Genomic DNA, 14,619 nt, shown 5'->3' on the forward strand with positions numbered 1-14,619 from the left:
GCAGAGCACACATGGTTTTCTTTCTGGCAAGGTGGCAGATTGGAGCAACCACACATGTTAGTAAGCGTGCGTGCTCAGTCACGTCCGTCTCCTTGCGATCCCGTGGACTGTAGCCAGCCAGGCTCCTCTGTCCGTGGAATTTTCCAGGCAAGAATACTGGAGTGGATTGCTGTTTTCTCCTCCCGAGCATCTTAGTAAGAGGCAGAGGCTATTTCCTGTTCTGTGAATCTGGGCCATGGTGAGTCTCTCGACCAATAGAATGTGGCAGACGTGATGTCCTGGGCCACCCGGGGCCTAGGTTGTAAGGAGCCTTGCTGAAGTAGTAACCAGAACAAGCAGCAGCTCTCAGGGGGGCTGTGGACCACTTTTTATGAGACTATCCTGGAAGATAGGTGCACTCTGATTAAACAAGCTTGGCCCAGTAGACCTGACTTCTCACCTCATATCAAAGGGAGTTCCCCACCATGCATGTTAGCATTGGATGGCCCTGCAAAGTCTCACGTTAAAGAATCCTTTCATCTCCAATGGACCCAGGGTCACCTTGTGACACCTTCTAACATCCTCACTTGTAACTAACACTTTAGGGAATGCTAACCTAGACCCATGGATTTAAGATCTTCAGGGCAGATTTACAGCCTGGAGAAAAGGCCCCTTGTTTCTCCCCGGGACACCCTACACATTCCTAGTCTTTTTAAAACCTCCGTCCATCTATGAGTGGGTGGGGCCAAGCTTGGCAATCCAGCTTCTGCAGCTGGTTCAGCTCAACAGAATTCAATGGTGACCTTACAGAGAAGGAGTCACGCTCCAGGCATCTTCAGATTACCTAGACTCTCAGGAGACACCAGCTGGAGGGGAGGCCCAGAAATTGGGGAAAATACAATGCATAGTAACAATCATTCCAAAAAGAAAAAAAAAATGGAGAAAATAATTTGGAGATTATTGAGTGCCTGAACCCCAAAGCTATAAACAGGATGTTTGAAACCATTTCAAGCATAAAGGTCACAATCTGCAATTTAAATGGACAGCTTGTTGCCTTTTTTTCTTGGTCATGGTTGGGTGCCACCTATTAGTTGAAGTTGTGTGTGTGTGTATGTGTGTGTGTGTGTGTGTGTGGGCATGCATGAGTGTGCATGTATAAAGGTTTTTCAAAGAGCGCATTGGGAATCAGGCTGGGTTGTTGACGGCCCCTAAGCCGTGAGCCCACACAGGGGTGGGCAAATCCTTTGCCACAGGAGAACACGCGGGACTCATACTTACAGTGAGCGCTTTCTTAGTCATGCTGGAAAAGGAAAAACATAACAGCCTACACCCTGGATCACTCCAGCTCTCGGCAGGGGTTTTACCCTGAAGAATTAAATCATTGTACAATCGTCTCTGGGGTGGTACTGCCGCCAAGGTCCAGCCCAGCCCGATGGTGGTTATTAACTCGCACCCTATTTATCCACGCAGCAAGGGCGTTGTTGGGGTGGGGGGCGGGGGGGTGTGGAGTCTGTTCAGCTGAAGGTTGGCGCCAGTCCTCCGAGCCTTCGCTCTGCAGACAGACACGGATAGAGATCATTTCGTGGCTTGGGAAGAGGTCAGTGAGCTGACAGCCGGGAGAACCTACATGTCCTTCTCGAGGTTGGGACCCTTTCTGCCGTTCACAGGAGGGGGGCTGTGACCGAGCTGGGCGGAGGGGGGCTGAATTAGGAGGATCTGTCGGGACAGGGTCTCAAACTATCAGGCGCACTTGGACATTTTTGACGCTTAGGTAAACTACTAGGAGTATCACTGCCTCAACATCCACTCTGCGTGGCCAAGTGAGCTGCAGGGACACTGAACTCACGCTAGCCCCTTCAACAAGTGCGTGTCCTAGACAACAATCTCTAGGGTCATGAGTCAGTGTAAGTTTCTGACATGACTCCTCCAAAGGCCCTCATGATGAACATTTTCCCCTGCCTCCCAGGACCACTGAGGTTCACCCAAACCTCACTCTTTCTGGTTTGAATTGACAAATCTGGCTTTAGTCTGGGAACCCCAAAGCACTCTATCTGTGGTCCTTAATAAAGTCATGTGCCCCTTGCACTCTGCCTAGACCTCCCTTCATCGCCTCTTGAGTGGCTGCCTAAGATCTCCAGGACCTATGAGAAACAAATGCCTCTATTTCCCTAGAGGTCCTTTCTTTTTTTTCCTAAACTGTGTCTCAACATCCAACCCCCCAGGGTTCTATGCAGAACAAAAGTTAATTTAACAAAGTCTTATTGAAATGCAGATTATGACTTAGTAGGTCTCGGATAGAACTTGAGATTCTGCATTTCCAAGGAGCCCCCAGTGAGGCTGATGCTGTTGGTTTTAGGAATAACACTTTTACCAGTAAGGCTCTGGACCAGCACTGTGTGATAGAATGTTCTGGGCCAATGGCAATGTTTTCTGTCTGTGCTGCCCAATATGGTAGCCAACAGCCACCTGTGGCTACTGAGTATTTGGAATATGGCAAGTCGGACTCAAAAAATCAATTTTAAATTTTACTTAATTTTAATTATTTTAAATTTAAATAGTCACAGGTGACTAGTACAGTGAACTCTATATCAGCAGGGACCATATTTTTATTTCACTTTTGTGTCCTCATCACTTAGGGGAAATGCCAGGTCCACACCTTATATATATACTTATTGGCTACATTATGACATAAGTGGAGAAGGCATTTTTAGACCATGTTTGTTACAACATTATAGTTGTTCAGTGACAAAAACTCACCTTGAACTTGAACCTACTGAAGACTTTATTGGCTCTTATGACATAATGACTGATTTGGGGGAGGATTAGAGCCAGGAACTGATTTAACATCATATTTTTCTCTAGCCTTTTGTCTGCATGCTAGTGCACTCCTTCAAGGTAGTCATCCTCACTGGGCTCAAACCAATTTCACCGGTAGCTTTGGACCTCTAAAGTTAGAGCCTCTGACCACATGAAATAGAGTTATTTCCCATCAATATCAATTAGAAACTCCCAAGAAAGTTTTCTGATTGGCTGAGCTTGGGTCACATGTAAATTACTGGGCTAATTGCTGTGGCCCGGGCAACGGGATTCTAAGACTGGCCCAGCTAGACTCAAAGATGCCCCTACACATCCAGGAATGGTTTCTCCTAGACACATAAGGTTGGAGTGAGGAGAAGCAGTCCTTACAAAGATGGGGAATGGTCTTATGGGCAAAGTGTTAGTGTTAGTCACCTAGTTGTGTCTGACTCTTTGCGACCCCATGGACTATAGCCTGCCAGGCTTCTCTGTCCATGGAATTCTCCAGGCAAGAAGAATACTATTCCTTCTCCAGGGGATCTTCCTGACCCAGAGATGGAACCCAGGTCTACTGCGTTGCAGGCAAATTCTTTACTGTCTGAGCCACTGAGGGAAGCCCCAATAACTACTCTTCGTGACCGCATGGCCTATAACCCACCAGGCTCCTCTGTTCGTGGAATTCTCTGGGCAAGAGTACTTAAGGGGAAATAGAACAGTGAAGGTGGGGAGAGGGGGTGGAGGAGGGATTTGTACCTTCCGTAAATGGTTGTTGAAAGGTATTTCTTTGAGCTAGACTGAGGCAATGGAATTGCCTCCTTCAATCCTGGCAAAAGGCATAATGAGAATAATAAGATTCTGTTAGCCAAACTGGTGGCCCTCTGCTCTCCCTGACCATGCTACATAAGTGAGAAATGAAGGCATCGCAAGGAAAGGCACCTTTTGAAATTGAAAGATACCCAGAAGTTTGTTGGATGGAGAAGAGGAAGGAAGGAGATCCATCTTCGGGGAGGAGAAGCAGCACTTACAAAGGTGAAGCGGGGAATGAGCAGGGTTTTAGGGGGAGGGATGAAGAGTCTGCGGTGGGGGGTGGACGGAAGCAGAGGGAAGGGCTGGGCAAGTGGACCTGAGGCCATTCTGCCGGAGGCCTTGAGTGCTGGGTGAAGGAGTCTGGGCTCTCGGCTGTGGGAAACGGGGAGCTCTTTGGAGGGCTTAAGCAGGGGAGTGGTGTAGTTAGAGCCGCGTGTGGGATAAGATATTGCCATGGCTGGGTTTGGAAGACGGACAAGCTGGTGCTGCAAGGCAGGGCGCCAAGGACGAGGCCACCCCAGTGTGTCTGTAAGGAGCCGCTGCCTCAGAGGCGGGCGGCAGAGCTCCAGGCTCTACTCTGCCTGCTGGCGTCTGTTCTCCCTGTCTCATGTTCAGGCCTTGACCAGGCTGGATCCAGCCATGCCACTTCCCAGCTCTGTGACGTTGGGCAGCTTACCTTTTTCCTGAGCCTCAGTTTCCCCATTTGGACAATGGGAATGGGGATACCCACCTTGTATGGTAGTTGAGAAGTTGCAGAGTTGAAACGGATGTGATGGGGGACTTCCGTAGTGGTCTAGCGGTTAAGACTCCAGTGCAGGGGGCCAGGGTTCGATCCCTGGTTCAGGGAACTAGATCCTACGTGCTGCAATTAAAAGATCCCACGTGCTGCAAATAAGACCTGGCACAGCCAAATAAACAAATAAGAACAAAGTATTTTTTTTAAATGAATGTGCTGGCCCCAGACCATTAGACCTCAGACCTGCACATAGCAGGAGCCCTGCACATGTTGCCATTGTTATTAATGGATGGTTGTTCCTGAGTGTGTTTGCATGGGAAAAGTTCTAACAGTGAAGACATCAGGAGAAAAACAACCTTCAAATTACGGAAGCTTCTTAGGGCAACTCTGTAACCAGGTCACACTGGCTTCTCCTGAACCCCAAGGTAAAAAAATCCACCAACCCACAAGCCCATGGCTCGCTGTCTTCCCAGGAGACTCATGTGTCTAAACTGGAAGATGCCGGAGAGGCTGGCTTCCAAGAACACTTCCCTAGAGGCCAGGCTGGAGTCTCTGGGGACAGTGAGGGCATCGTGCTGCCCTTTAGACCGCATCTTGGATTGACCTGATTGCCAGGCTGACTGCCATGTGTCCCAGTGGAAAAACCCCCGCGTGGAGCCCGGCCATCCCAGGCCTGAAACCTGGAAGTTCTGCAAGTTTAGGAAAGTAGCTTTGCCTCCCTGGAACTTAAGTTTCTCTGTTTAGAAGATGGGAACAATACTGTCCACGGCCAGTGGGGATGGGACTGTTATGAGGGTTAAATCAGCTGATACGGGTGGCGTGGTGGTCCCATGGCTGTGCCTCCACGTTGGAATCAGGAATGTGCATTTACTGAGTCTCTTTGATATATAAGCTCCTTGCCAAGTGTTGGCAATACACAGACAAGCAAGACATGGATCCTGCCTGCAAGGGCAGGCTTGAGATACAGAGAAGTGAACAGACCACAAATGATGACAGTCTCTGTTTGGCACTGTTCCTCTCTATAAAAGATGTGTCAGTGTATGATGAATATGATTTTCCGTGGAAATAATGATATCAGTCAGTTCAGTGTCTCAGTTGTGTCCGACTCTTTGCGACCCCGTGGACTGCAGCACACCAGGCTTCCCTGTCCATCACCAACTTTCAGAGCTTGCTCAAATTCATGTCAAATAATGATCTACTTTGAGATAATATTCATGTCTTGGAAGCTGAAGCCCTCTAATTTATTTGAATAAGCATAGACACTAAAAGTAACTGTCTATAAACATCTCCTTGGAGTAACGATAATGGTGAAAAATACTGTGATAGCAGTATCTCATTTAATCTTTTTTAAAATTTATTTTTAATTGGAGGATAATTGCTTTACAATACTGTGTTGGTTTCTGCCACACATCAACATGAATCAGCCATGGTATACATACGTCTCCTTCCTCGTGAATCTCCCTCCCACCTCCCATCCATCCCACCCCTCTAGGTTGTCACAGAGCACCAGGTTTGAGCTCCCTGCAAATTCCTACTGGTTATCTATTCTACATATGATGGCGCATAAGTTTCAATGCTACTCCATCAATTTGTCCCCCCCTCTCCTCCCTCTGTGTCCACAAGCCTGTCCTCCATGTCTGCATCTCATCTGTTGCCCTGCATCATCTCATCTGTTGCCCTGCAAATAGGTTCATTGGTCCCATCTTTCTAGATTCCATATATATGTGCTAATATATGATATTTGTTTTTCTCTTTCTGACTTACTTCACTCTGTATAACAGGTCTAAGTTCATCCACCTCATGAGAACTGATTCAAATACATTCCTTTTTATGACTGAGTAATATTCCATTGTATATATGTGTCACAACTACTTTATCCATTCATTCTCATTTGATCTTTGAAACAGACAAATAATCTAGTGTGTAGATATTATTTTCCCCACTCTATAGTTGAATAAATATAAGCTTAAAGAATGAAAAAGAAAGATGACTTGCCTGAGGTCATATAGGTCAGAAGATCTGGCTCTAAAACTTAAACCCAGATCCAATCTCTTATCCCTCATCTTTATCACAAAATGCTGCAAGGACCATCCTCTGGAAATGTGTGGCAATCAACAAGCCCAGAGGAGCTAGTCAGAAGGGCCTGTCAGTCCACAGATATTAACAGAGCATCTGTGACATGCCAGGCTTGCTCTCTGCACAGGATAATTCCTGCTCTTGTGGAGCTTACAGCCCAGTGGGTAAGACAGCCATCCAATAAATAGTTACAATGGATGCTCTCAAGAGATTCTCTGTACTCCGGCTTATAACCAATACACTGAGTATACCGATGCTTGTTTTGCCTTCTGTAGAATGTCCTGACTGACCCAAGGGTCTGCTGTTCTGAAGACCTGAGACATCCCTACCCAACCTGGACTCCACCAGTGGGTAGTCTTTGCTCTGGGCTCCTGTTGGGCTGCCCCAGCCTTTCTCACAGTTATGCTGTGTCTGAGATTCTTCCTGGACAACCCCTCTCCTTCCCTCTCTCCTTTCCTGGTGTCAAACTTGCATCATAGTCTGAAGCCTCTTTCTGCTTAATCCCGTTCCCTCTCTCTTTAAACTCTATGGACGTTTCCTCCAACAAATCCCATGTATGTCCATTTCCATCTCCATGCCTGCTCCGCAGAGGACTTGAACTCACTGACCATCCTGCCGAAGTGGGTTCTCCCTGAGGCCTGCTGCATGAGCAGTTAGAAGACAAGAAGCAGGGCAGAGCATCCTTGGGGGAAGGAATGGTGGGAGAAGGCGTGGCTGGTCAGAGAATCAGTAAAAAAGAAAAAAAAGTGATTCTGTTCCTTTCTGGGGTTCGCTACGGGGTGACTCATTTCACCTCCCTATGCCTCAGTTTCATCCCTTGCAAAATGGAAATAATAATAGCGATATTACCGCCTTCCTAGGGCTGTCAGATTAAATGAGCTCATCCATGCTGAGTGGCCCAGAGCCGTGTTCTGGGGAGGCCGTGGGAGAGCCTCAGTATAGGACCACAAAGGGGGCCTGCCTGGAGCCCCACAAGGGTCCAGACTGCCCCACCTTCCTGTGGCCTCTCAGACTTCAAGAGCCCCCATAGCTCCTCTTGCAGAAATTAGACCTGGGCGGTGGGGGCGGGGTGGCATAGGACTCTGCCCACAAATATGGCCCCAGAGAAAGCGTCTACCTTGTGGGTGTTTTGGCTGGGATGTGTGGTGTCACCCTGGCAGTCTGACCATTATCTGGGTCATTCGAGCCCAGGACACTGCCAAATCAGATAATTTGGGTGGTTTGCCTGTCTCTCTGGATCGGGTGTCCTGAGTAATGGCCCTCGTCTCCACCTGGCCAGGTCTGAGGTAGACAATCCCCCTTTCAGTGAGCCTGAAATGAAAGCTGGTTTCAGCTGGTATGATCAAGGTCAAGGCTTAAGAGAGGATGCTAATTTAGAGGCCGACGTTTATCCGCTTTATTGTGTGACCTGATCCATGTCGGAACATAGTCTTCAGTAACTAATAAAGGTTGCAAGGCTGGAACTGGCAAGTTTTTACAGTAAGGAGCATTTTAGTTGAAGTGTAATATATGTCCAGAAGTGTACAAGTATTAAGTGTACAGCTCACGGCTTTCACAAGGAAAACACCCATGTCACCAGCACCCAGCTCAACCGAAGGATTGATCACCCCCCAGAGCACCTCTCAGCCCACTTCCACCAACAGCCTCTCCCTCCCAAGTGTAACCACTATTCTGACTTCTAGCAGCCTGGTTAGTTTTGCGGCTTTTGAACTTTGTATAAATGGCAGCAGATGACATCCCTGGGTTCTGGCTTCTTTTGCTCACTTTATGTTTGTAACATTCATCCGTGTGGCCATAGCAACTATAGTTTGTTCATTCTCATTGCTGGATCATATTCCTTTGAATGAAGACAACAATATTTGTCCATTCTTCATTGAAGGACATTTGACTCGTTTCCAGTTTAGAGCTGTTACAAACAGCTGATCTAGGTGCAGTTTTAAGTGTGTTTTTGTGGAGGGTGATGCAAGCTTGTGTTAGGTATCCTATTTTTTACTGTTTTAAAAAACAGATATTAGAAAGCATGAGCTTGTAGACATTCTTCACAATCTTTTTCATGATGATATCAATATGCTTAGGGGTTGGGAGAGGAAGGGGTGAAGCCACATTAGGAGGGGTCCTGCTGCCTCTGGGGTCTATGTCTTAGTTTTAGCAGGTTTCCCCGTGTCATCATCATCGGTCCCTTGGAAGGAAGTGAGGGTTTCTACAGGGTTTGCAGGAAGAGCTTTGGAGCAGAGGCTGCATACCTACCCCAGAGGGGGCCTTCCTCATACAGATGCTCCCCAGGTCCTCAAATCTGCCTCCCAAGCACCCCACCACTTCAGGTGACTGGCTCAACCTCTCCAGTCTCAACCATCATATCTTCAAAGACAGGCTAGGAGTGGGTGATCTTGTTAGATTCTTCCAGTTCTCAAATGATTTGAAATTGACTGCTGTTGACAATGATGATATGAACAGTTACTTGCTGAGTGCTTACCCAGCTTTCAGTGGTTTATATACATTATCTCATGTAATACTCCCAAGAGGCATTATCCTCATTGTAATGTTGAGGAAACTGAAGTCCAGAGAGGCTACATCCCTTACTCAAGACACACACCAAATATCAGAACAGAGGGTAGGAAGTAAGCCAGTTCTAGTCTGGCCTTCACGTTCAACTGCTGCTTCAGTTTTTCTTTTTTTTCTTTTCTTTAAGGAAATATATCAGACACACCAAAAAATGCAGAGAACGATGTGACTTCTTCACATGAACCAAATAGCCTGAGAAATTTTAATAGAACATTAAAAGCACAATTAAAACACTCTGGAACCTTCCCTGCCCCACTCCCTCAGCAGTGGTAGCTTGTCTCTTGAATTTTTAAAAAAAGATATTTAATGCAGTTCTCTGTGCTATACAGTAAATCCTTATTTCTTATCCATTGTATTTGAGGTTTGTATTTTGGGGCCATGCCACAAGGCATTGGGATCTTAGTTCCCAACCAGGGATTGAACACATGCCCCCTGCATTGGAAGCTCGGAGTCCTAACCCCTGGACCACTGGGGACATCCCAAACTCCTGGATTTGATGTTCATCACCCCACAGAGGTTTCTCTGCTTTCACTACACATGAGTAAAAGCATAGAAATGTAGTGTGCTTTTACTCTACATGTATGTACTCATAAAAATATTCTGGATTGTTTTATAGATTTTTTAACTTTATTAAATAGTATTATTCTGTCTGTGTCCTTTTGCAACTAGCTTTTTCTTTTTGCTCAGCACTAATTTTTGAAGTTTATCCGTGATGATACATAGAGTTCTAGTTCATTAATTTTTACTGCTGCACAGTCCCCCCGCTTCAAGAATATACCAGAATCGATCCATCCATTCTCCTGTTAATGGGCATTCAGATTCTTTCCACTGCTCTGACATTGAAAGGTGCCCCAGTATCCATTCCTCTACATTTATGCCCCTTTCCCTCTTTTACTGAAATATTAATATTATGAAATATTAAATAATTAATAGAAATATTAATATTATGAAATATTAATGGGCGGATTCTCTTAATCATACCAGGTTTTCTTGTAACCAGTATATATTTGTGGGAATACTGGACAGTTTTATCCAGTCATCTATTTTTTCCTGAGCACCTATACTATAGATTGAAAATGTTTTTGTCGCTCCAGAATTGATGTGTTGAAAGCTAATCTCCAGTGTAATAGTATCAAGAGGTAGGACCCTTTGCAAGGTGATTCGGTTATGAGAACTGAGCCCTCATGAATGAGATTAGTGCCCTTAACAAATAGATCCCCCCTCCCCCACCAAAAAAAACCCCTTGCCCCCTCCCATCATGTGAGGACACAGCAAGAAGATAGCATCTATAAACCAGGACGTGAGCTCTCGTCAGACACTGAATCTGCCAGTGCCTTGATGTTGGACTTCCCAACCTCCAGAACTGTGACAAATTTCTGTTGTTGATAAGCTACCCAGTCTATATTTTTACTGTAAAGGCCCCGATGACTAAGATAGCTACCATGTGCCAAGCACCGTGTTGGGTGCTAGGCAAAGAGAAGTAGTTAAATGACACAGCTCTTGATCTCTGGGAGTTTTCATGGTTGAGCAAGTACCAACTGCTATCAGATGGGAGAGGAGAGGCTGGGGACTCACAGTAGGGCTCTGAATGGAGGGTCCAGGGAGTGGAGAGAGACTCCACAGAGGAAGCAGAAATGTACAGTGCTCAATGTTTATAGCGGCACTGTTTGTAATAGCTAGGGCATGGAAGCAACCTAGATGTCCATAGCCAGATGAATGAAAAAAGCAGCTGTGGTACCAATATGCATGGGAATATTACTCAGCCATAAAAAGGAACACATTTGAGTCATCTCTATTGAGTTGGATGAACCAAGAGCCTGTTATACAGAGTGAAGTAAGTGAGAAAGAGAAAAACAAATATTGTATATTAACGGGTGTATATGGAGTCTAGAAAAATGATACTGATGAACCTGCTTTCAGGGCAGGAATAGAGACACAGACATAGAGAGCAGATTTTGGACACAGCAGGGGAAGGAGAGGGAGGGACAAATTGAGAGAGCAGCCCTGCCTGACATATATACACGTGTGTGTGTGCGTGTGCGTGTATGCGTGTGCGTGCGTGTGTGTGCTGTTCAATCATGTCTGACTCTTTGCCACCCCACGGACTGTAACCTCCCTGGCTCTGTCCATGGAGTTCTCCAGGCAAGAATACTGGAGTGGATAGCCATTCCCTTCTCCAGGGGATCTTCCCAACCCAGGGCCTGAACCCAGGTCTCCTGCGTTGCAGGCAGATTCGTCCCCATCTGAGCCCCCAGGGAAGCCCCACATATGCACACCACCAGGTGTAAAATGGATAGGCGGTGGGAACCTGCTGCATAGCACCTACAGGGTTGGGATGGGGTCGGGGATAGGGGAGAGTTTCAGGAGGGAGAAGACATATGCGTACTTGTGGCTGATTCACGTTGTTATATGGCAGAAGCCAACATGATGTTGTAAAGCAATTATCCTCCAATTCAAAATAAACTTAAAAAATAAGTAAAAATTTTTTTAAAAAAGAAAGAAATGCTAGAGGGAGTGGCCAGTCCACCCCGGGCATCATGCCCCAAATCCCTGCAGTTAGAAGACCTCCTCTATTGCGTGTCTGCACCAGGACAAAGTCACAGCGGCCTTTGCAGTTCCCTCTTCTCAACCTTAGTCTTTTTTCTGCACATTAACAGTGATGTGTGAGTCAGTTGCTTAATCTGACTCTGGGAAACCCACACGTGCTTAAATTCTGGGATTGGAATTCTGTTCAGAGCCCTAAATGAATGGCACCCTCACGTCGCCTTCGATTTGTCCTCTCCATATGGAATCATTGTAATAATGGGTCATGGCGCATGTGCGTAATGCATGTACTGTGGGAAACAGTCTATATACGCCCATCATTTAATCCGCACAAAATCCTCAGTCTCTGTTGTTTAAAAGAGGAAGCCCAGAGATGTTAATTAACTTACCTAAGGCCACCCAGTTGGGAGGTGGCAGAGTCGGGCCTCCACCCCAGGTCAGGCTAACCCCCTCATCCTTCATTCTAACCCTCTGACCTCTGCCAGGATTTGCCTAGCATTTCTGGAGGCAAGCTCTCCTCCTTTCTGCTTTAGAAAAATGCCATCAAGTGGGGGAGTTACTTATCACCTGACTCAGCCCACTCACCATTCTCACATTCTCTCTATTTGCATCAGCTACTCAGGAAATTAGAGCAAATACTATTTTTAGATGCTGGGGTTCAAATGACAGTGATGTATGGGTTAGTGGCTCGTTTTTATGAAACTATCTCAGAGGTGTTACCTGATCTGATGCTTGGAAACTCTCTTACATCACCGTTTTGATCTTTAATAGAGTTTATTTCAAAGGTCGCTTTGTTTCTTGCCGCTCCTCTGTGAGTCCTGTAACAGACTTTGGCCAGAAACACTCTGAGCTGAAATAGATGGCGTGGAGAGAGGATGAGACTTTTCTCAGAAACCTGGAGCACAAAGGATGGCAGGGATAAGCAGAGAGCAGGGCAAGTCCTCAAAGTAGACTTTGCCCAATGGTTGAGCCTACAGGCAGCAGACAAGCCCTTCCTGCCAAAACTGACCATGTGTGTATGTTAGACAGAAACTCTACAACTTCACTGCTTACTTTTTATAGCTAATCACAGTCTCTTAGTTTTGAAGATTCCACCAGCAGGGAGGCTACACTATGTTTGTGGGGCGCTCTGGCAACCCTAAGACTTAGGCAAGGGAAGAAAAGAACAGGAGAGGGATGGGGATGATGGGAAGGGAAAGGAACAAATACAGAGTGTTTGATGCACCCCGGGAGAAAATCTGATTTAATCAGCTTCATCCTCTTGTCCGTACTGGAAAAGGCCTTTATTCCCATTTTATAGATTAGGCAACTGAGGCCAGAGTGGTCAAGCAACTTATGACTTGCAGGGCACACGGCTGATGACTATAAGGTTAGGAAGGCAAGATTTGGAAAAGAAAAATACAGGACACCCAGTTGAATCTTAATTCCAGATGAACAATTTTAAAAGATTTAGTTTAAGTTTGTCTCATGTAAAATTACAGACTTATCCTAAAAATTTAACTGGACATCCTGTCTTTTATTAATACCTGGCAACCGTCGTTGAGATTCAAACAGTTCTGTCCATTATTTCTCAGATACTCCTTTACTTTATATATAATACTTCATATATATTATACTTTTACATATAATACAGCAGAATATAAGTGATTATGACCATCAGCCAATGCCAAAGCAGTACTTTGCCTCTCCTATTTCACTTGAAACCCTGTCATCCTCACACCACCCCATCCAACGGGTACAGTTACTGTATCCATATTCTGGATGAGGAAACTGAGTCTCAGTGAGATGCAATAACTTGACCACAGTCCACAGCCAGAAAGTACCAGAGCTCAGATTTGAAATTGTTACTGTCTTGCCTAAGCATAATCACTTAAGAAACAGCCTTTTCAAAAGTTGAGTTAATACACATGTGGAAAAGAGCTCACTATATAAACATAAGGTTCAATGACATGTTGCAAACACCTGTGTAGATACCAACCAGGTCCAAGAAGAAAAGATGTCCAGCACTCCAGAAGTCCCATGTGCTCCCTCCCAGTTGCAATGCTCATCCTCCTCCTCAGAGATTCCGTCACTCTGGCCTCCAACCTCCAGCTGAGTTTGCCTGCCTCCGAACGTGATGTAAGTGAAATCTTTACAGGAAGTACTTCCTGGTGTTTCATTTCTATCGTTCAACACTGTGCTTGTTGGATTTACCCTGTGGTGGTGTATATCTGGAATCTGGTCCTTTTCATTGCTGTATAGTGTTTCACCAGCCGATTATACATAGTGAACCCATCCTATTGTTGGTGAACTTTTACGTTGTTTGAGATTAGTTTAAAATGTGATTTTTTTTTTGTATTGAAGTACAGTCCATTTACAATGCTGTTATTTTCTGATGTACAGCAAAATGTTTCAGTTATACATATATAATATATTTTTTTTTCATATTTTTTCCATTATAATTTATCACAGGGTATTGAACATAGTTCTCCGTGCTGTCCAATAGGACCTTGTTGTTCATCCATTCTATTTATAATAGTTTGCATCTGCTAAGCCCAAACTCGCAACCCTCCCCTCCCCCCACCTGCCTTGGCAACTACAAGTCTGTTCTCTATGTCTGTGAGTCTGTTTGTGTTTTGCAGGTATGTTCATCTGTGTGGTTAAAATGTGCTTTATAAGCAACAAGAATGTCTGCTATGAACATTCTCATGCACGCCTCTTGGTGGACACAAGCATTCATTTCTGTTGCATATGTACCTAAAAAAGGAAATGCTAGCCAGAAAGGGATGTATATTCAGATTGCGTAGATATACCACGCAGTTTTTCAAAATGTTTATACCAATTTACCCTCCTACCAGCAGCACATTCAATTTCCAGTTGCTCCACATTCTCACCAGCACTTGGGATTGTCAATTTTTGTAATTTTGGTGTAATGGTATCTCCTTGCAGTTTTAATAGGCATGCCCCTGATTTCTAATTAGGTTGAGCACCTTTTAATGAGTTTATTGGCTCTCTGAACATTTTCTTTTGTGAAGCCTCTGTCCCAGTTTCTTAAGCATTTGATTTGGCTGTCTGTCTCTTACTTATTGATTTGTGGGAAGATTTTTAATAAGTTCTGGATAGGAGCCCATAGTTCTGGG

At 45.3% G+C, this 14,619-nt stretch overlaps 1 protein-coding gene across 2 annotated transcripts in view; it reads left to right on the plus strand.

The window, feature by feature from the left end:
* The first annotated feature begins 1,601 nt into the window (after window positions 1–1,601).
* Window positions 1,602–14,619, plus strand: part of WSCD2 (WSC domain containing 2) — a 127,926-nt gene continuing 114,908 nt past the window's right edge. Inside the window, exon 1 of one of the 2 annotated variants that reach the window (XM_043438219.1) lies at window positions 1,602–1,620. The gene's annotated coding sequence lies outside the window, so the exon portion shown is untranslated. Of the gene's footprint in view, window positions 1,621–13,472; window positions 13,619–14,619 lie in introns of those variants that run through there. The other variant, XM_043438191.1, reaches the window with a different exon arrangement.

The sequence above is a fragment of the Cervus canadensis genome, chromosome 1 (genome assembly GCF_019320065.1).
Source record: "Cervus canadensis isolate Bull #8, Minnesota chromosome 1, ASM1932006v1, whole genome shotgun sequence".
NCBI classification, from domain to species: Eukaryota; Metazoa; Chordata; class Mammalia; order Artiodactyla; family Cervidae; genus Cervus; species Cervus canadensis.